This window comes from Ictidomys tridecemlineatus, unplaced genomic scaffold (assembly GCF_052094955.1).
Source record: "Ictidomys tridecemlineatus isolate mIctTri1 unplaced genomic scaffold, mIctTri1.hap1 Scaffold_323, whole genome shotgun sequence".
NCBI lineage: Eukaryota > Metazoa > Chordata > Mammalia > Rodentia > Sciuridae > Ictidomys > Ictidomys tridecemlineatus.
The window spans coordinates 250,720-271,644 of NW_027522389.1; the positions used below are offsets into that span (position 1 = coordinate 250,720).

General features: G+C 42.6%; 1 protein-coding gene across 20 annotated transcripts in view; it reads right to left on the reverse strand.

Annotated features, from left to right (window-relative positions):
- LOC144373238 (uncharacterized) overlaps window positions 1–20,925 on the reverse strand; it is a 203,081-nt gene that overhangs the window by 149,816 nt on the left and 32,340 nt on the right. The window contains exon 1 of one of the 20 annotated variants that reach the window (XR_013432986.1): window positions 14,794–15,447. The exons of the other annotated variants lie outside the window; for them this stretch is intronic. The gene's annotated coding sequence lies outside the window, so the exon portion shown is untranslated. Of the gene's footprint in view, window positions 1–14,793; window positions 15,448–20,925 lie in introns of those variants that run through there. 20 annotated transcript variants of the gene reach the window in all.

The window sequence follows — 20,925 nt, forward strand, 5'->3', positions numbered from 1 at the left end:
ACACTTGTGTTTTGTGTTATATGTTTGAATGTACGTATGTCCAATGTACATATTTCTATATATCATATATGATGAGCGCTCATGAAAAGATGGATCCAAATATTTTTTTTTTTATTCACGTGATTTAAATGGTTTAATTTAAATTGGGTAAATAACTGTTAAGAATTGTTTTAATATGTAAACAAAAAAGGAGGTTAACAGATCTGTTTGTTTACTCTCACCTTTCGTTTTCATTATATTTAATAATTCTCTTCACTATAATGTAAATTGTTAAGAAAATTGTTTTCTTTTAGTGCCTTCTGGAATGTTACCTAATTTTTTCTTTAGCCATTATTGCCAGAATTTCTATCTTCATCCCAGTGCCGATGAAGATAATATAAATTGTTAAGAAAATTGTTTTCTTTTAGTGCCTTCTGGAATGTTACCTAATTTTTTCTTTAGCCATTATTGCCAGAATTTCTATCTTCATCCCAGTGCCGATGAAGATAATATAAATTGTTAAGAAAATTGTTTTCTTTTAGTGTCTTCTGGAATGTTACCTAATTTTTTCTTTAGTCATTATTGCCAGAATTCCTATCTTCATCCCTGTGCCGGTGAAGACAAAGATAAAACTAATCTACAGTTTCTGCAATAGCCATCACTGAACTGCTTACAGAACTTACACTGAACTGCTTACAGAACCGTCAATTGACTTGGTATATCTTCCTCCCTTCTGCTTGTCATGATCATTCAGCTAAAATTTGGGGGTCAACAGAGGTGAGGCAAAGAACCTCACCCCCCCCCCCGCTGAGACCTCTCCACAGGTGTGGCTGTACTGGACCGGTAGTCAATGACGGGTAAGATCCAATTACAATGGTACCAACCTAAGACAGGAGGCTGACGCCCTGAGGTCAGCTCATCCGAAGACGGGTAAGGACCATATGTATTGGACAACCTAAGACAGGCACGGTCCATAAGCCACATGCTTGTTGTTTAAACAGAGAGGGGGAGATGTTGAGAGCCACAGCCAAAGGGGCCCCAGCAAACTTCCAGCTGCCAGCAAGCTTCAGACTGCCCCAGCAACATCTAGCTGATTGGCTCCTCTGCGATGATGTTCATTGGGCTGTTTCCCTGCCCTTCAGACTGCCAGCTGATGATTGGCTCACAGCTGCCCCAGCAACATCTAGCTGATTGGCTCCTCCACGGAGCTGCTCATTGGGTGACTTCTTTGGCTCTGCCCACGCAACCCAGCCAATCGGCCTCAAGAGGAGGAGGATTGTGGGAGGAAAAGGCTGGTGTGGGGGAGAGAGGCTTGTGGAAGCCGGTGGTGGCAGTTGGGCTCTGAGGGTTTTTCCCTGGAGCTGTTTTGTTTGGCGTTTGTAGTTCTAAAAATAAAGTTAGTTTCTTTTTGACAAGTGGCTCCTGATTTGTGCCAAGCCAGACTTCGGCACGTGGTGGCGTGTGCCTATAATCCCAGCAGCTTAGGAGGCTAAGACAGGAGGATTGCAAGTTCAAAGCCAGCCTCGGCAAAAGCAAGGCCCTAAGCAACTCAGCGAGACCTTGTCTCAAAACAGGGGTGGGATGTGGCTCAGTGGCTGAGTGCCTGAGTTCAATCCCTTGTACTAGAAAAAATAAAATAAAATGAAAGAAAGAAATGAAGTACTGACATGTGCTAACTACATGCAAGCACCATTCATTACGCTAAGTGAAAGATGCCAATCACAAAAGACCACATAATGTGAGATTCCTTGGAGATAAAATATCCAAAATGGGGAGATCTGCCGAGACAGAAAGCAGATTAGTAAAGTTGTGCATTTCACAGGCATAGTTACACAGACTGTGCCTGACACATAGAATGTGCTCTGCAAGTGTGAGTGTGTGTGTGTGTGTGTGTGTGTGTGTGTGTGTGTGTGTGTGTGTACACACATGCGCTTTTACCTTTGGGGTTTTTTCTAATTACTAGCCACCATTTTTAACAAAACCAGCATTGGGTGTAACGTGTAATTTTCCAAGGCAACTGTTTTGAAGACAAGCTTGAACACTGCACCTATTCAGAAGTGTGAGTGCTGGCCATTTGTTTGCTCTTAGCCAGTCATACTCTATTTACTGTCAAGATAATAAAATGCCAGGTGACTGAATGGCCAAGGAAGTATTATGGACCCTAAGCTCCACAGCAATTCAAAGGAGGGTCACATGAACGCCATCGCGCAGTGGAAGGAGGAACGGCATCTTGCAAAGCACTGAGGTTTTAAAAGGTTAAAAGTGCAGTTCCTGCCTGTCAGACGTCATGAGTAAAATCTCATAAACGGACCCAGGGCTGAAGGGTGTACTGAGTCCACGGGGCCGGGAGGGAGCAGGAAGGGCATTCCTAATTGGGGACTGGGGTTAGTAAAAGAACCTCAGGAGGGAACGGCCAGCAAACCAGAAGATAAATCAAACTGGAGCTCAGAAAGCTTAATCCTTGGGCTTTACTTTAACAGACTGGTGGTTGGATGAATCACTACCAAAGCAGAAATGCAGCAAAGTAACATGATCCTGAAGGAGAGCGCTCCCCCAAAAGAGAGCCCTCGGTGCCACTTTGGTGATTTCTTCACAGCCCTCAATCTGGCTGCCTGCTGGTTTCCATGGCTTGGATTTACCCATTCGTAAAAACAATCCCTCCTTTGACAATACCCAAGTCACTACCTCTGCCCTGAAATTAGACAAGAAACACACACACACACACACCAGTCTCCAACTCAGACCAAAAACCTCGCCAGGAGTGGAGGCTGCGCATTTTGCACACGGTCCCAATCATGGGTGTCACAGCGGGTATTCTGGGGGTCATGAATTATAACCTAACAAGTGTCCAGTGGGATAGTGTCCAGTGGGATGGAAATTCACAAGACTCACAGCACTGTGTGTGACGAAGATGCAGAGAACCTTTACAGGCCACGGGAGGGAGTTGAAGAACGCACAACCACTTTGGAAAACAGTTTCTTTAAAAGTTCAACACGGGAGATCAGGAACTCTACTCCTACGTATTAACCCAGAAAAAAAAAAAAATGAGTGCACAGGTCCACAAAACGCTTGTATTGTAATTGAGGTTGTAGGTCAAAATGAGCATACTCGGTGTTGTTCAAGTAGGCGCCTAAAAACGTTTGGAACAATATATTTTATGTGTATTTTATTGCCATTTAAAAAAAAAAGTTCAGTGCACCTGCATTGGTAAGAATTATAAACCTGAAAGAACTCAAATATCCATAAACCTCAGGATAGATAAGGAAAGTGCAACACACACCGTGGATTATTACACGTCAGTGCAAAAGGACAAACTTTCAATCCATGCAAAAACACAGATTTCAAAAATGCTATGCTAAGTTCAAGACATGGGAGCCAAATAATTATCCACACGGAGCTCAAGAGCAGACCCACTAACCTCTGACTGCAGAGGTCAAGACAGTGGTTCTTGGGGGATGTGCATGTTGCTTGGAGGCAAAGGGAGGGTTGGGAATCCAAGTGTGCTGTATCTGGACCTGGGTGCTCAACCCAGATCAAAAGGAATCAACTGTTAAAAATTAAAAAAAATTAAAATAGAGGCCATGGTTTAGCTATCCCCAAGGCCAACCCCTCATAACCAAATCCTAAGTCAGGCTGACTTCCCCAAATGCTAAACCTAAACAAAATGCCAACGTGAGCTTCACACGCTTGTCGTGATCCAGGGGGATGGAACCAACCTGGATCCTCTGCACTGTTGGCTTTTCAAAAGAAGAGAGGACTGACCATCATGAAAAAGGACAAAAGCAGGTGTCTATTGAACGTACAATGAGTCCCCATGCAGTTTTCCAGATAAGTAAAAGACTTCTTGTCCTCAGAACTCAGTCTACTGAGCAAGGCGGACTGTTAAATAAAGTCACACACTTAAGAACATAGAAAGAGCCCGGCCCTGGAGAAGCGCCCTCAGCTCAGCTTCACGTCACTTTGAAGGTCCAGAGAGAATTCTAAAGGGCCAGACAAGTAAGTTTCTTGGGTTTTTATGTGAAATTATAAATCAGAAATCTATGGGGCTGGGAGGGTGGCTCAGTGGTAGAGCACTTGCCTAGCAGGTGTGAGGCACTGGGTTCAATTCTCAGCCCCACATATAAATAAATAAAATAAAGGTTCATTGGCAACTAAAAATAATTTAAAAAAAAAAAGAGACTCCACTTGTGTAAAGAGGACAAGAGTTTATTAAAAAAATATATAAGGAATCTACATCTGCACACATCTAGAATTGTTAACATGGAGGAGAGGAGCAAGAAGAAGAGAAGAGTTTCAAACAGAGGCTACCACAGCTTGTTCTGTTTTCCGATACTTCTAGAATGTTACAGTGAGAATATATTCATACCTAATAGAAAGTAACCCACTTAAACAACAAGAAAAAGGCCAAAAGATTTCTTCCTTCATGCTCTGTGACCCTAAGTGCTCCATTCCCAGCACCTGAAGCAGGCTTCCCACACACACAATAAACTCGAAATTCTAAGCAGATCTGAGATTTCTGACAAAACAGCAGGAAAATCTCACGAAGCCATACCTTTACATTTCTACCACAATTAATGATACTTTGATTTAAAAAAAAAAAAAGAACAGGTAGAAAACTTCAGTCCATTATCCAGATTAAGCTAAGATTTATTACATCTTCTTCAGTCTTTTCCAAATACTTCAGTATCAGAAAACAAGAGCCTGAAATCAAAATTCCTCCCCAAGGTATTATAGAATCTGTTCTATCCAGTGCATTATATCTTAAGGTCTGAGCAGAGGAGTTTAAGAACAACAACTAGTTCACTGATTTCTTGAGTCTTTTTTGTTTTGGTACCAGGACTGAATCCATGGACGCTTAACCACTGGACCACATCCCAAGCTCTTTTATTTTTTAATGTTTGAGACAGGGTCTCAGTAAGTTGATTAGAGCCTTGATAAGTTGCTACAGTTGGCCTTGAACTTGAGATCCTCCAGTCCTGAGCCACTGGGACTACAAGTGTGCACTACCATGCCTGGCTAGAGTTTTTTTTTTTTTTATTTCATTGCATTTTATTATGCTAAATTTATTTTTTTATTAGAATCCAAATGATCATGTCACCTCTCAAAAACACACAGCTGGTAATACTTTTCATAAACACTAATTCTCAGTATAATGGAATGAAGCAATCTTACTCTATGAATATAGTTAATAAACCAAGATCCCATACTTTTTTTTTGTCCTAGGGATTGAACTCAGGGCACTCAACCACTGAGCCACATTCCCAACCCTATTTTGTATTTTATTTAGAGACAGTCTCACTGAGTTGCTTAGTGCCTTGCTTTTGCGAAGCTGGCTTTGAACTCAAGATCCTCCTGCCTCAGCCTCCTGAGCCACTGGGATTATAGGAGTGTGCCACCATATCTGGGTTGTAAAAATTTTTTAAAGTTCCCTTAATATACTTTTTAAATCCTCTACAAGACCAGAAATAAATCATCCACTTGAATCTATATTTTGAAGTATGAAAATAAAAGCAAGTACTTTTCAGTTTGGATGTAACTATTCTAAAACAACAAATCAGCTAAATAGACCACCACCTGTGAAAACACCACTTTTCCCAACCTGCGATCGTCCTCTTTATTTACCCCTCTCTGTCTCCCTGCACAGCCAGGGCCCTTGCTGTCTGATTCGTTCATGGCCATATCCCCAGCCCGTGAAACAGAGCCTGGAACATAATGCATGTGAAGTATTTTCCCATAAATGATGAGCTCATATAACAGATGGTCCAAAGTCAAGTAACTAGACAGCAAGATGAGCAGGGCAGCTTCATTCCCACCCCACCAGCCCACAGCCCATCTTTTTCTATAGAAACTGATCCATCCATGACTTTTTCTTTCCCTTTCATTCATCTCCCTCCTGTTTTCCCCAAGAACATTCTAAGAGCTGAGAAACTCAATCGGGTCACCAAAAATCTTTGGGCAAAACATACAATTTCACTTTATCTTTAATAAAAAGGCACTGGACTAGATTCATTCACGAGCAGACACCACTCACGAGGTGATGCTGAAAGACACAGGCCCCAGCCCCCCAGAGAGGATGGCAGGGCGGGCAGAGGCACGTGCAGAGTGAGGTACCCAGTGTGCCCGGCATGCCACGAAGACAGCGCCTCCCAGCCAAGAGAAGGGGAGAGCAGCCCAGGCACTTCCTGAACAAAGCCAAGAGAAAAGCAGGGGTGTTTCGAAGTTTGGAGCCAGCACCTGGACTCCAGGGTGTGGATCGGGGAGTGGCTGAAGAGGCTATGGGACAACAGCACTCTGCTAATGCTCTAGAAGGGGACACCATTAGAGTCAAGGGTCAGTTACGAGGTAATTTCAGTAAGACAGAGAAAAATGAATGTAAACCCAACCCAGAGAAGCGCTCCTAAGACCTCTTGAACCTGTCCCGTCCTCTGCTCCGAGGTGAGCATTCTTGCCCTGAGCATCAGTCTCCATCCCAAATCAACATCTCCAGCAGCGGCCTCTCCTCTGAGCTCCAGAGCCCCACACCCAACTTCCCACACTGACCTCTTCTTTGAAAATTCCAAAGTTCCACCTCAACACATCAGAAACTAAACCCACGATCTCACCCCAGAACCTGGTCCGTTGCCTCTTTCTTGTCTCAGCAAATGGCGCCCCCATCCATCCACCTGCCGGAGCTGGGAACCCCCACCAGAACCTGGGGGACTCCAGCTCTTGCCTAAGCCAAGGCAACAGGTTCACACTTGGTCCTCTTCTGCTGTCACCTCTGCTCCCTGGGGTCTGTTCCTAAATGGCGATGATGACGGTTGATTTGAGGTGTCTATCAGCCTGCCTCCCCCTGTGCAGCCCTCCCACCCACCAGGAGCTCCCCTGATGGGCGTGTGCTCCTGAGGCACCCACATCAAGGGCGGCAGGAATTTTAAGGATTTGGAAGGAATCCACACCAAAAGATAAGACAGGATGGAGGTAAGGACTCAAAGGCGCCTACTGAAACTGCCCCTAGGCTATCATTAAGTGACCTGGTCCATATAAATTTCAGTGGTGCGGGAGCAGAAACCAGGTGACAGGGCACATACTGAAATATCACACTGCGGGCTGGGGCTGTAGCTCGGTGGAAGAGCGCTTGCCTAGCATGTGAGAGGCTCTGGGTTTGATCCTCAGCACACATAGAAATAAATAAATAAATAAAGGTGTTGTGTCCATCTACTACTAAAAACTTAAAAAACACACACGGAGTCCCATTAATATGTACAACTACTACATGCTAACCAAAAAATTATCAATGAAAAAAGACAGCAGATTGACGAGAGAATGGTAAAAAGGAAGGTGGATGACCTGATGTTGTTCTTCCACTAACTTGAATGGCCAGGATGAGGCCACAGTTGGACAGGAACACAGGACAGGGAAAGGTTGGTTGGGAGTTTAAAGTTGGGAAAGACGAGTGTCTGAGCACATCATGAAGAGACAGAACCAGGAGCAGAAGAAGGCTCTTTTGATTTCGAGAGCCCCCTATGCGTGGGCCCATGTCTATAATCCCAGCGAACCCAGGAGGCTGAGGCAGGAGGATCCCCAGTCCAAGGCCAACCTCTGCAACTTAGCAAGGTGCTCAGCAACTTATGGAGATCCTGCCTCAAAATAAAAGAGAAAAAGGGCTAGGGATGTGGCTCCGTGGTTAAGTGCCCCTGGGTTCAATCCTGAGGAAGAGAGGGCAGGGCTGGGGAGGAAACAGGGAGGGAAAGAAATGGACCAACTTAGGCCAGAAAGTTTGGGACCTACAACACAAAGGGATACACTGGCTTTTCACAGAACCCAAGGAAATAAAGATGAAATTCGATTCAGAAGAGTTTGTGGGTGGGAAAACAAGTTGATCTATGGTTCCCCTACTCATATCCACCTTTTTTATTTAAGAAGCCTCTCATTAAGGGAAAAAAAAATGAGAACCTCCCATCCAGAAAGAGCATACAACTGCTCCCAATTATGGATTCAGCAAAGCAGTTCTAGAAACCTCACACAGGTTTTATCTGAGAATGACTACTATTTTCCATCGCTCCACTCAACAGGACACGAAGCCTGGTACAGCTGTTATTTTGGATTCCTTAACAAGCGCCTCAGATCACTCGTGGGTGATTTTAAGTGTTTAGCAAGCAGATCATAGCTTTTTAGCAAGAAAATAAAATAAGAGTTCCTTGTGGGGTCAGCCAAGAGTTTATCAGTCACTCGTCAGAAAAACAACGATTTAAAAGAACAAGGTCATGCACAGTAAAAATGGGTAAAAAGCAGCTGACGTCAAAATAAAAATTTAAAAAGGTCCCTTGTCACTTGAATACTCCTGCCCCATAATGGAAGCTGTGTTTCTTCTTAAAGGAGAGAAAATGTCCAGAAATTCGAACTCATCACTCCCCTTAATTGTTATCAGGGAAGAAGTACGGAAGCATCCAGCTGGATTATGGGTAGTGTAAACAACTGCAGACCTGCCCAGCCAAGCACATCTGCACAAAACCATTAAGGTCTGGAATCTATTCTATTAAAATCGAATCATCAGCCAAGAACAATTAACAGGCAACTATTTTCATGCAAAGCAAATATAAAATAAAAATCAAGAGCAAATACATATGGATAAACCTTTTTCATTCATAATTTTTGAAGCTGCATAATGCAGATATCCGCTGCTCTCTTAACAGCCGTCTCTATACAATGTTAGGCATTGTTTCCACCCTGGAGCAATTTTGTATTCAAAAGTCCCTGCTTGAACGTCCAAAGAAACCTGGCACAATCACAAAGTTGACTTGTAACAAGTCTCAGCCTTAAGCAAATTGCTTATTAATGCAGAACTTGGAGTCGCTGTTCAGAACCTAATTAAGTCATGCATCTCCAGAAAATCTCTGCGCTCTCCAAAACGGTACAGAATTTTTGTAACACACAATTTTCCATTCCAGAAAGGATGATGGGTGGACTTCCACAGGTGGTGAACCAAGCACTAGCTGGGGGAGGGGAGACCAAAGCATCATCAGCTCTATGAAATAAACAGTGGAGCAGCAGGTGGAGACGGACAGTTGGGGCGCCTGGGTAATCCCAGGGCTGAGATTCCCCATACTCTAAGCTGGTCTTGCATGGAAAAGACAACCTCTTGGGACTTTTCTACTACTTTAAAAGTTCTCACTTAAAAAGACACAAAAGGGCTGGGGGCATGGCTCTGTGGTGGAACATGTGCTGAGCATGTGTGTGAGATCCCTGGGTTCAATCCCCACTAACAAAAAAAAACAAAAATAAAGACACAAAAGATGACCTACAGGATCATTCCAATTATATAGGGCTCATAAAAAAGAAAAAAAAATGAGAAAACAAAGCTCATTTGTTTTTTGTTTAGGATCTCACACAGAGAGACAGGAAAGGTATAAAGGAAAGCAACTGACAATTTTGAGGATCTCTAGGGTTTGGGAAGGATTTTGATCAAGAAGAACCCTCGGAAGAGGGAGCCTGCTGTTTTTATGACGTGGTCGGATATACAACATTGTTGATTTCTTAAATGTAAGCTGTGCATACCATTCTATTTTGTAATTTTTCTCTGTGTACCATATATTTCATAATATTTTGTAATTTTAAAAAATGCTGAGGGATCCGTAGCCAAGCGTGGGCATCCCATAAATGTTTAAGAGAATGGATACTGGGTGACAAAGGGGGAGTACTGTGTCTTCTCTGATCACTGGCTAAATACAACCCAGTTTGTTATGTTGACAGACTTCTTTGCAAGCAAAAAAGGTGAAATGTTCAGAGTTTGAGAAGGTCATATAAAAAGCAACAAATTAAAGAGAACTTCAAGAATACATATTCTGTTTTATCTAGGGTAAATAAACATTCTTTCAACCAGCAGTGGTTCCTATTGTTAAGATTAAAACATGTTCTCACACACAGTGCCCTTACCCTAACAAAACCTACAGAACTGGAAATTGTGGAAGAGAAGACAGCAGACAGACAGGAGTCTTCATGGGACGTTCAGGAGGAAGAGAAAGAAGGGGCAAGCGCGAATGGAGGGGGTAAAACCCTTTTTGGACCCACTTTTAAAAATAAGCACCAGAGTTAAGGTTTGGGGGGGGTCAGGGCTAACACATACATTCTTTATACCAGTGGGGGGAGGGCCGGCCCTATTTTGTTCCACAAGCTTATATTGCTGAACAAGTCCAAAAAATAATCACCACAAGCTCAGCACACAATACATAAACACCATTACACATAAATTGTCATTGAATAACATGTTAAATGCATCAAGATGAAACAGAGCCAGAAACATCCCCTGGTAAGGCTTTTTTTGTATATCTGTATACATGCAAAGTGCTAAATCTGGAACCAATTTCTTTTTTTTTTTTTTTATTGATTGTTCAAAACATTACAGAGCTCAAGACATATCATCTTTCATACATTCGACTCAATTGGGTTTTGAACTCCCCAAATACATAATACAGACTCACTTCTGTTACATACTCACATTTTTACATAGAAGAACAGGGCGGGAGCTGGGAGGAAGGGGGTGTGCTCACACCTTCCCAGCAAACTGTAATTAGAAGGAGCACAAACTGGCCAGATGCTCAGAGGCCTTCCTGGGCTCACCTTACTTACTTACTTACTTGAGCTCCCTCCCAGATTCCTATTCTGTCCCCCCAACCCTCATTCCCGGTGAAACGCTGAAGTAAAATGAATTTACACAGCAAAACACTTACAGATGTCCCTCGTGGAACACATCCCTCACCCCAGCTCAATACACAGGGCGCAAACTGCTCTGCTCTGTGGCCTTTTCACCTTCCCAGTACCGACACTCCCAAGTTTCCTGATGCCTGTGGTGACACAAGTGACAATTGTCCTCTACAACAGTTCTAAAGCCCGAGGAACTCAAAATACTCAATTTATTCTTAACTTTCTCCCAATATAAATCACACCATTAAATTAAAAGGAGAGAACTCATCTACCAAATTACACACTAATGGCTCTTAACCCATAATTAAAGTATCACTCACAGAGGCTTACGCAGCCACGCCAACCATGAGCACATTTATTAGGACCTGAGTTTTCAGCACCAAGTAATTATGTAAATGCGGCCGTCAGCCATCTTGAGAGAAGTTAAGGGTCCAACCTGCTCCCTGTTGTTGGCTGGGGGGCTCACCGGGCACTGGCATCTGCACAGGTCTTCCTCCTCTCAAGCCTAAGTTTCAGAGCAGCAGGGAGAGCAAACTCCGGTGAGGTTGGTCACCTACCATCATCATGACCTTTTCTCCTCCCCGAGCATCCCAACAGCCTGGAACTTGGACCAACCATTAAAACCAGGTTCCACCATGTGCTGCAAACTGCACCGTGGAGGGTCCCTACGGATGCCCAGGCCCTAATGTCAAAGAGCTAAAAATTAAGGAGACAAGGCACACGATGACTTTGCACAGGCAGGAGGATATAAAAGAATCAGAACTCTCACATCCTCTGGGCTCTAACCTCAGTTGGATTCTTGCAACAAGCTTTCTGAATAAACCTGGGTGGACAAGAAACTCTGGGCCTCAGTTTCCTTGATGAAAACAGGCGAAGGTGTTAGATGATGTCTGAGGCCCTGCATAGCTCTGGGGTAATTAGATAATTAGAGAATACAAGGCAGTCTATCATTAAGTGCTAAATTACACAGCAGCACCTACAGCCGCCATTCAAGAGGCTGCACTGCTATTTAGTTTGTCTTGGAGGAAGGCATCATCCTAAACCACTTCCTGAAAGCCCAGGTGGGCACAGAGCAAGGGCCTAGGGATGAAACATTCACCAAGACAGCACATCCTGCCCTCAAGAGGCTTCCAACCTTCTTCTGGAGTATTCTAAGGAGTTTAGAGGGGGAAATAAATGAGGACTCTTTGGCCTGTGATCCTCCTGTGAAGACAGAGCAAAACCGGGCTTCCCACGGATGTAATTGGAGCATTCAACAGGGTGGTGAAGGACGGACTGGTTAACTGTTGGGCACAGTAGTCATCAACCATGAGGTTTCCAACATGGGCATCAACACAAGCACAGCTCTGCTAATTTCCTTATCATTAGTGAAGGTAATTAGTAGGTTCCCAGAAGTCAGCCTACCCTTTGCATATCTGCTTCTCCTGCTACCCCACCAGTCTCCCTCCCCAAACCTACTTGTGGCTATTTTTCTCCTTTGTTCTCTTTTCACGTCTGCATGCAGACTACTATGGTGAAAGGCAGGTGCCAGGGTGTAGTTACCAACCAGGGAGACCTTATCTCCACCTTTTGGAATGGGTATGATTGGGGTGCGATTTAGTGGCAGAGCATGTGCTTGAGATGCATGAGGCAGGTCCTGGGCTCCATCGTTCTAAAGGCAGATCCAGGAAGACCTTGTATGCTACAGAACGACTGCACAGAAGTTGCTAGAGAGTGAAGAAAGATGGCGAAGACACAGGGTTTATTTTGTGGAGCAGAGTTGTCGGATGCCGCTAGGGAATATGATATAACTAACCTGGGAAATCAAAATAACCACCCACATCTTAATCTTTAAAACTACAAGGTCAGAAAATGGATTTGTCCCTTACTCCTAAGAGGTACGAACCTTGCTTGTCTGAGCCCTAAATGAGTCCAGTGTTGCCTACCGACTGTACGTTTCCTTTTCCAAATAGTTTCCCTGGAACGTTGGGGAACAGATTTGTTCAAAAGGAATATTCTCAGCATGCTGGACAGAAAAGCACAACTGTTCCAACTTTTCTTACCAAAAAAAAAAAAAAAAAAAAAAAATCCCACGTCTGATGGATGCCCGTCTTGCAAACACCCTTTACGGCACTGACCAGATGTGTGCACTGTTTACATGGAGAAACCTCCAGGACATAAAACAACTCACTCCAAACACCACTCAAATTTTGCTGTGCTTTTCTTCATTTCCTGTGTATTTATTTTGGTGTTAAAATAATGTTAACTTTTATAATAAGGAAAATAGAAGCAGATGTGTAAACCAAACAGACCACAGCCTGGTATCCCACATATCTGCCCAACTTTCAAAATCAAAGTTTCTGCCTTCCACATATCGAGGGAGATGGGAAGAAAACAAGCCACTTGCGAGTACGTGACATACCACGGGACCATAAATCAACCTGGAGGAGCTTTCTTTAAGCTCTTCCTCAGTGCACCAACCAGAGACAGGGGGAAAAAATCAATCTGGTCTCAATTTCCTAGCCATCGTTATATCCCTCTCTTAGGCTGATCATCATGTTCTGTTTTGTTTTTAAAATATCCTATTACTTGTTGACAACAACAATACAACTAAATTGCCTTGAAAGTTTTAACTTCTTGTTCACTGGGGGAGAAAGTTCTTAAATAAAGGAACGACAATACATTGCCTCCACAGGAAATGAGCCCCATCACTTGCTTCTGCCTTTGATGAGTTCAGAAGCAATAGGATACTGAGTGCAGCAGATTCAAAGAAAGCAACTCGGGAAGTGGCTGGAACTAGTAAAAAAAATAGTAATAATAACAATTCCCTTGGAAAATCCTTTCTATATGAGATCCTTATCCATGGAGCTAAATAGAGGGATAAAAATGAATGAGGCGATTTCCTCCCTTGAAGGAGGATTAAGTTTTCCAACGATTAGGAAACAGACTTGTAATTTTTTTTTATATGAAAAACACAAGTGAGCCAGTTCCCCTCCCGAGATTTGTCGCCGTTGTTCTGTTTTGTTTTCAGGAGAAAATGTTTGGTTGGCTGCAGGAGAAAACATGGAAACTGCCCCTGCTGAATCAGAAAGGAGCCGGCTCCCCAACACATATGTGGTGGTTACAACAAAAAAGACTTCCTGCCAAGTCAAGGCCCCCCAGAGACTCCTCTCCGGCCTCTCAAACCCAGGCCATTGCTGCTTTTTCAAATCGCACGTAGAGTGGGTTCCAAGAGCTTGAGAAATCGCTTTCCCTCTTCTAACACCAGAGACAGGGGAAGCACTTTGAGGCGGCAAGGAACAACCCACAGTGAGTGCAAGGTAACCCACAAGGAGAATTTAGAAGGGGTTTGGTTGGTTTTTGTTTTGGGTTTTTTTTTTTAACTTTTTTTTTTTTTTTCATTTTGCTTTCTGGCTGGTGTGTTGTGTAATCACTTCCACAAGGGGCCCGAGCGAGTGCAGAGGGGACATGCCTCAATGTCAGTGCTCTCTCTATCCGTGCAGTACAGGAAGTGGGAAGTCAGACAAAGGGCCAGCCTGTGCTCCCTGACATGGGTGCCCTTCCAGACCCCCAAACTGCAGAGAAAAATTCTCCACCGCTGGGGACAATCATCACTCCTGGAAACAAAACCTCACTGTAACTTTTTGCCCCCAGCACCCATACCCCCTCCCCGCACATGAAAATGCAAAACTTCCCTGGAATACCAACAGGAATACTGTAGATGGTGGTTACCTTGAAAAATAAGTCGCAAGGCCCCTCCCCTTTCCCTTCCCCCCAAAACACCCAACAACTTTAACTTGTACTTGGGTCCTAGAAGTTCTTCCCCTAAAGAAAACACCAAGAGAAATACCAAATAAATAAATTAATTAAAATAAATTAAATGTAAAGCGTTACTCCGTTGCAAGCCTACAGTAAAGTTGTAACCATCTGCACCTCCCAGGTTCTGCTGGCACCCTCCCAACTAAGGCACAAACTCTGCATTGAAAGGGTACCTCATCAAGGCTGCCCCTCCAGCAATCCACAGTCCCAAGAAAAAAACAAAATGCTCAAAAGGCGATCGGAACCCCCAAAGGCAGGAACAGCCACGAGAAAAAGGAGAAAAAGCCCAAGGACAGGAATTTCCAGAATAGAATTCTAGCATAAAATGTCTACCTTCGTAGCACAGAATGCCGATATTGTTGTTCATCTTGTCCAAGTACTGGTAGTTCAACAGGTCCATCTTCATAAATAGCATTTATCGGGATAGCAAAGAAAACCAGCTCTTTGCTTTCGCCCCCAAACAGAAAGTTTCAAAATTCAATTGTTGGTGAGTAGCTCCTGGCTCTCGGCTGAAACTTCACAAAAGACCGAGGCCCGGCCTCAAATGATCAAAACAAAGTATGTAAAAGTTAAAAACAAAAAACGCACACACACACACACACACAAAAAAAAAAAAAAAAACTCAGTCACACAAAACCCTTCAAGGGGTTATTGGTAGACGGTGGATGGACTGTATCCTCGACTGAGCATTACAAAAAGGTTTCGGAAGTCTTTACGAATCCGTCTTCAAGATTAAAAAAAGGAGTAAAAAAAGGAAAACACGAAGCACATTTCCTAGGACAAAGCCCCACTCACTGGCTTCCCTCACAGCCTGCTGCAAGTTGACTGCGCTGACATGCTGGCTATGCCTGGTATGACTCGTATGTAAACCAGCTTCCTGCCCGGGCAGGGGGGCAGGGGGGCCAGGGGGCGCCTCGGATGTCAGGAGTTTCTGCACAGCATCAGGCTCTAAGTGCAGCGAGGGTTTGAAGGAAGCCTAGAGGGAGAGGGCGGGAGGCTGAACAGAGGGGGCAGCAGAGTGGCTCTTGACAGGAAGCAGCCCTGCCCCTGCAAGACTGTGGGAGGAGAAAGAAAACCCAGCAAGTTTCTTTTTCAGGAGGCGAGTGCAGGATTTCAAAAAACAAAACAAAAAAACCCCACTCCTCCATGGAAGCAAACTTGCGAGGAATTGAACTTTGGTAGAGATTCGCTAAGTGTTTCTGCTGGGCTGTCTCTCTATGTAAGGTTTCTTGGCTCCTGAGACTGTTTTTATCATGTCCACTGACAGGTCAGTGGTCCGTTTCCATTTCAATTGTTACAGGACATGTCATTTCTTTCAGAATCCCAGTAAAGGACAAGGCACCTTTTCACTGCAGAGGAAACCAAAGCTCAGAAGGATATAAATAACTGGCCCACAGCCCCAGAAAGAGCCCATAGAACTACTTTCAGAGTTCTTTCAGAGTTCTTTTTTCGCTAATAGAACAGTCTTCCCCGCAAAAAAAAAGAAAGAAAAAGAAAAAAAAAAACAGTGAAGGAGGGAAAGAGAGGCAGGTATAATGTTTAGGTAAACAAGAGTGAAATATCCAAAACCTAAACCCTATTGGAAATCATGGGGTGAGGGGTCATTTTCTTTGCACATAGCAGAGCCCTGTATTTGGAGGTTAGTGGCATTAATGTCACAGTGTTCCTCCTTACTGAAAGGACATGAGGCTCAATTCTGTGTCTCCCGTGCCTAGCACAGCCAAAGAGGTCCCCAAAAGCTACGTACTGAATGAGTGAATCATACAACCTTCAGAGTTTTCAGCACACCAATAGTACATCGGCAAAAGAGGAAAAAAAAAAAAGTTTTTCCTGTCTTTGAAAACTGCAGCCAGCTTTTGGCCCCACAAACTAAAACCTCACCGTAGGAAATGTGTCTATACTAATACTATCGAATGCTATTTGGTGATTTAGAAAATACCAAGGGTTATTCTCAATTGTAGAACAAGGTTTATACTGTTAAGATTTGAATAAATAATGTCAAGGAACTATACATTTTAAAGAATCCATCAATTGTTGCACTTGGGATAACAGTTACAATTACTGCAAGTTATTCCAATCAAATCTTTGCAGGCTTAGATGGTAACCAAGTTCTGTTACCATCACTGATGCAAGAGTAGTTACTGTGGTGATAACAGGTGAAGTAAGCAATCAAGATTCCATAATCTTCCATTTGTAAGATTATGAATGTTACACTAGATAGTCTAGATACTGCATAAGCGAAATGGAAATATATATATATCTCACACATACACACACCAGCAAGCATTATGAAAATGCTTGACAATATTTGGTGGGGAGGACTGGAAGAAAACCCTTTGTACCATTAACATACACAAGATTACTTTGCGCTTACTATCTTCAGGCATCTGATGCAATTTCAACTGATGGTTTTGCAGTACTATTTACAGTGCTATGATGCTTTATGTAAGTTCTCAGCCAGGAAACTTTATGTATCATTAGCATATCCCCTACAGGTGAAAGCAGACTGCACTTCAGGGTTAACAGAGAGCTTTTTAAAAAATCACAACACTAGGTGCACCCCAAACTAATCAGAGGGGGTGTGAACTAGAATCCACAGATTTTAAAGAGTCTCCCATGATTCTTTCTTGTAAGCAACCATGTTGAGATCTGCTGTCTTCATTTGGAAAGGAAGGGAACAAAAAACCCTGCCTTAAGACATTTTATTCATTTATTTATTTATTTGAAGGATTTAAAAAAAAATAGTGAGTTAGGCACATGACTCAAACAATACAGTTGTAAGGATGTGAGTAAAATATTTAGCAACTTCCCTTTAATGACTCAACATCACTTATAGCAGTTCTCAGCTGGTGGGTGACAATCATTGGCAGGGACGATGTCCCACAGGTGTTGTTTGACTTGTGTCAATCATAAATCCTCAGCCTCCAGCCATGTCTTTCCCCTTCCTCTGGGATCTAGCATGGTGCCACTCAAGTCTGGCCACCGAAGGGTTCAAGAGCTGGTACTAGCTCCCAGAGATAGATACAGAAGCTGGAAATAAACACAAACTTATAGGAATTTCAAAGGAATTTCACAGGAATTTCTCTTAATCTTCATTTAAAAAAAAAACTGAGGCCCAGTGTTTGCGTACTTTTTCATCTTTCTAGTTGTTGAGTTTTGCTGCGTTTTACCAAGTATAAACTTAAGCACTGGTATTCTGAAATGTTGATATCCCAAATGCTCCCACACCTGAAGCTTTTTGAGCACCACTGGGAAATTTCATACATGAAACCTTATTTAATACACAAAATTATTTTAACAGTGTATAAAAATTATCTCCAGGCTATGTGTATGAGTGCAGATATGAAACATGGATGAATTCTGTGTTTAGATTTGGGTCCCCTGCCCAAGGTACCTTATTATGTATATAGAATACTCCAAGATGGGAGAGAGGGTGGATGGGAAATCCAAAACACTGCTGGTTCCAGGCATTTGGATAAGGAGACTTGACCTGCATCTGGGGATGCTGGGTGTGCAGTTCAAAGGGAAAGCACTACCCCAGATGAATGCAAGCAAACCCCAGTTTCCAAAGAGAAGTCCCAGCAGAGGATGTCCTGAGGCCACAGTCAGTTGTGCACAACAATAAACACAGCTGGGGGGTCTTGTCCAGGCCTCTAACACCCCAGCTCCTCCCAACTTTCACCAGGTGCTTTGAACACCTTGAACAACCAGCAGTTACTCCACACAGCACAGTACTCTGCTTCTCAGTTGTATTTCCTCTCTCACACACAGCAAAGCTACCTGGGGACCTACTCCACACAGCCAATGCTCCTGCCCGGCCCTGCGAGCCCCCCCCCCCTGCCCCGGCTGAGACCCCACAATCCCAGCTCCTCCTTTCCTGCCTGGTGCTATCCTTTCAGCCTAGTCTACACTTTCAGATCCAGGACCATGCCTACTTCACCCCTCCAAGGCCATCCAGAAACAACAAGATTTGGGAAGGAGGCAGCATTGGCTTCCTCCTCCCCCTGCAGATTGTACTGTTTGGGGGTAGGAGGGGGGGGACCTTGGGTCCTTACCACACAGCATCTAGATTCTGACTGTACTTTAGAATATGACTAACTCATCCATTAAGAAAACTCAAATATTGGAAAACGTCATTTTAAAGGCTGGTATCTTCATAACTAGGGTACCAAAAAAGATAGTTTTTAACTGAAACTGAAAATGCTCTCAATTTTACACACACACACACACACACACACACACACACACACACGAAGAGCTAGCTTTTTTATGAATAAAAATATGGTCAGGGCTGGGTGTGTAGGTCAGTGGTAAATGATAAAGCACTTGCCTATTGTGCATGAGGCCCTAGGTTTGATCCCTAGCACCGTTAAAAAAAATTAAAAAAAATGGATCCATTAGCTATTTAAAACATAAAGCAAAGAACACCTCTGAGGAGTGATACAGGTTACAGAACAGGGAGCACTGCACTGATACTGTCACATTTAGGAATTAGAAATGAATATGGAAAAAGATTATAAACCAAAGGTTAATGGGAAAGAGGCTCTGTGGAAAAGAACCCAAATAGGGCCTCACCTTACCCTGGGTACTACAAAAAAGTTCCAAATGCTCTGGAAAGCTTTAAATGCTTTAAGATTCTGGGGCTGGGGATGTGGCTCAAGCGGTAGTGAGCTCGCTTGGCATGCGTGCGGCCCGGGCTGGATCCTCAACACCACATACAAACAAAGACGTTGTGTCCGCAGAAAAGTAAAAAATAAAGCATTTAAAATTTTTTTTTTAATATTCAAGATTTTCACTGGAAAAATGAACAAAACTTCAATGATATGCTTAGATTGTCTGATTTGGAATAAGGAAACAAAAATTTTTCAAAAGAAAATACTGAAAAGTTTGAATATACAAACATTATGCTTTTGTATATTTAAAAGCACCTAAACCAAATAGAGGCAAAATATGAAACATAAGAATGTATTTCTAACACATATTATGGTAGGTAAAGGATAACTGTTCATGGCATATAAAGAACATTTATAGAACATTTATGAATAGGCTAGGAATGTGGCTCAGTGGTACAGCATTACCCTAGCATGCATAAAGCCCTGGATTCGATCCCTAGCACTACAAAAAACAAAACAACAAGAAATAAAACAAAGAGCATTTATCAATAGAAAGAAAAAAAAGGATATAGTTTCCAAAGAAGCATATAATGAGACACAAACACTCAAAAGATTTTTGGAAAACTATTCAACATTGCTACTAATGTAAGAACTACACAAATTTTAAGAAATTAAGGATTTTCCATCTGATGAAATAACAAAGACTCCAGTGAAATTTTTGTTTACCACTAATGACACTGTAATCAGATAACAGCTTTCTATAAAGCAGTCAGGTATACGCGCCCCACAATTTGTAGTGTGAAAAATGTTCACACCCCTTCCTTGCACTGAACTCTATTTCTGGAACTATCTAAAGAAAATCATTAGTCAAAAAGTTGCCAAATAAAGACAGCAGGAATATCATACGTCTATTCCTCACATCTTTCTCCCACCCTTTTTTGAGATGGAATCTCACTATGTTGCCCAGGCTGGCCTCTAATTCCTGGCCTCAAGCAATCCTCCTGCCTTAGCCTTAGTAGAGAGATCTACCCCCACAGTACACACAACATTATGCCTGGTCATTTTTTTTTAATTGTTTGAGATAGAACCCAGAGCTTTGAACATGCCCCCAGATTCATACTGCTATTTATAGTAGTGAAAACTTGTGAATGTGAAATCCTGTTAAGTCCAAAAATAAAAGAGTGCACTGAAACTGGTATATCAATGATATTATGCAGCCATCACAACTCTTTCAGAAACTTGTAATAACATGAAAACTGCTGTACTAAGTATGTGATAGTAGCAATAAATTTGATAACAGAAAACAATAAAAATAGGATATTAAAACTAATATATACACTATACACCAATTTTACTTATATAAGTATATATGCATATGTAAAAATAAGTTTAAATTTAAAAGACTGAGAAGTACAGAAATATATTAACAGTGCTCATCTTTGGATGGTGGACAGTTTTTGTGTTGTATTTCTAATTTACTTATAAAGAATACATTTCTTGGGACTGGGGCTGTAGCTCAGTGGTAGAGCACTCACCTAGCACATGTGAGACCCTGGATTTGTTCCTCAGCACTGCATAAAAATAAATACAGGTATTGTGTCCATCTACAACTTAAAAAAATTTTTTTAAGTACATTTCTTATATAATGAAGAGGAGGGAGTTCTCCGCCCTTTTTTTTAAATTTTTTTTGAGACAGAATTTTTTTATATTTATTTTTTAGTTTTCAGTGGACACAACATCTTTATTTTACTTTTATGTGGTGCTGAGGATCGAACCCAGCACCCCGCGCATGCCAGGCGAGCGCACTACCACTTGAGCCACATCCTCAGCCCTACTCTCCACTTTTTTTTGT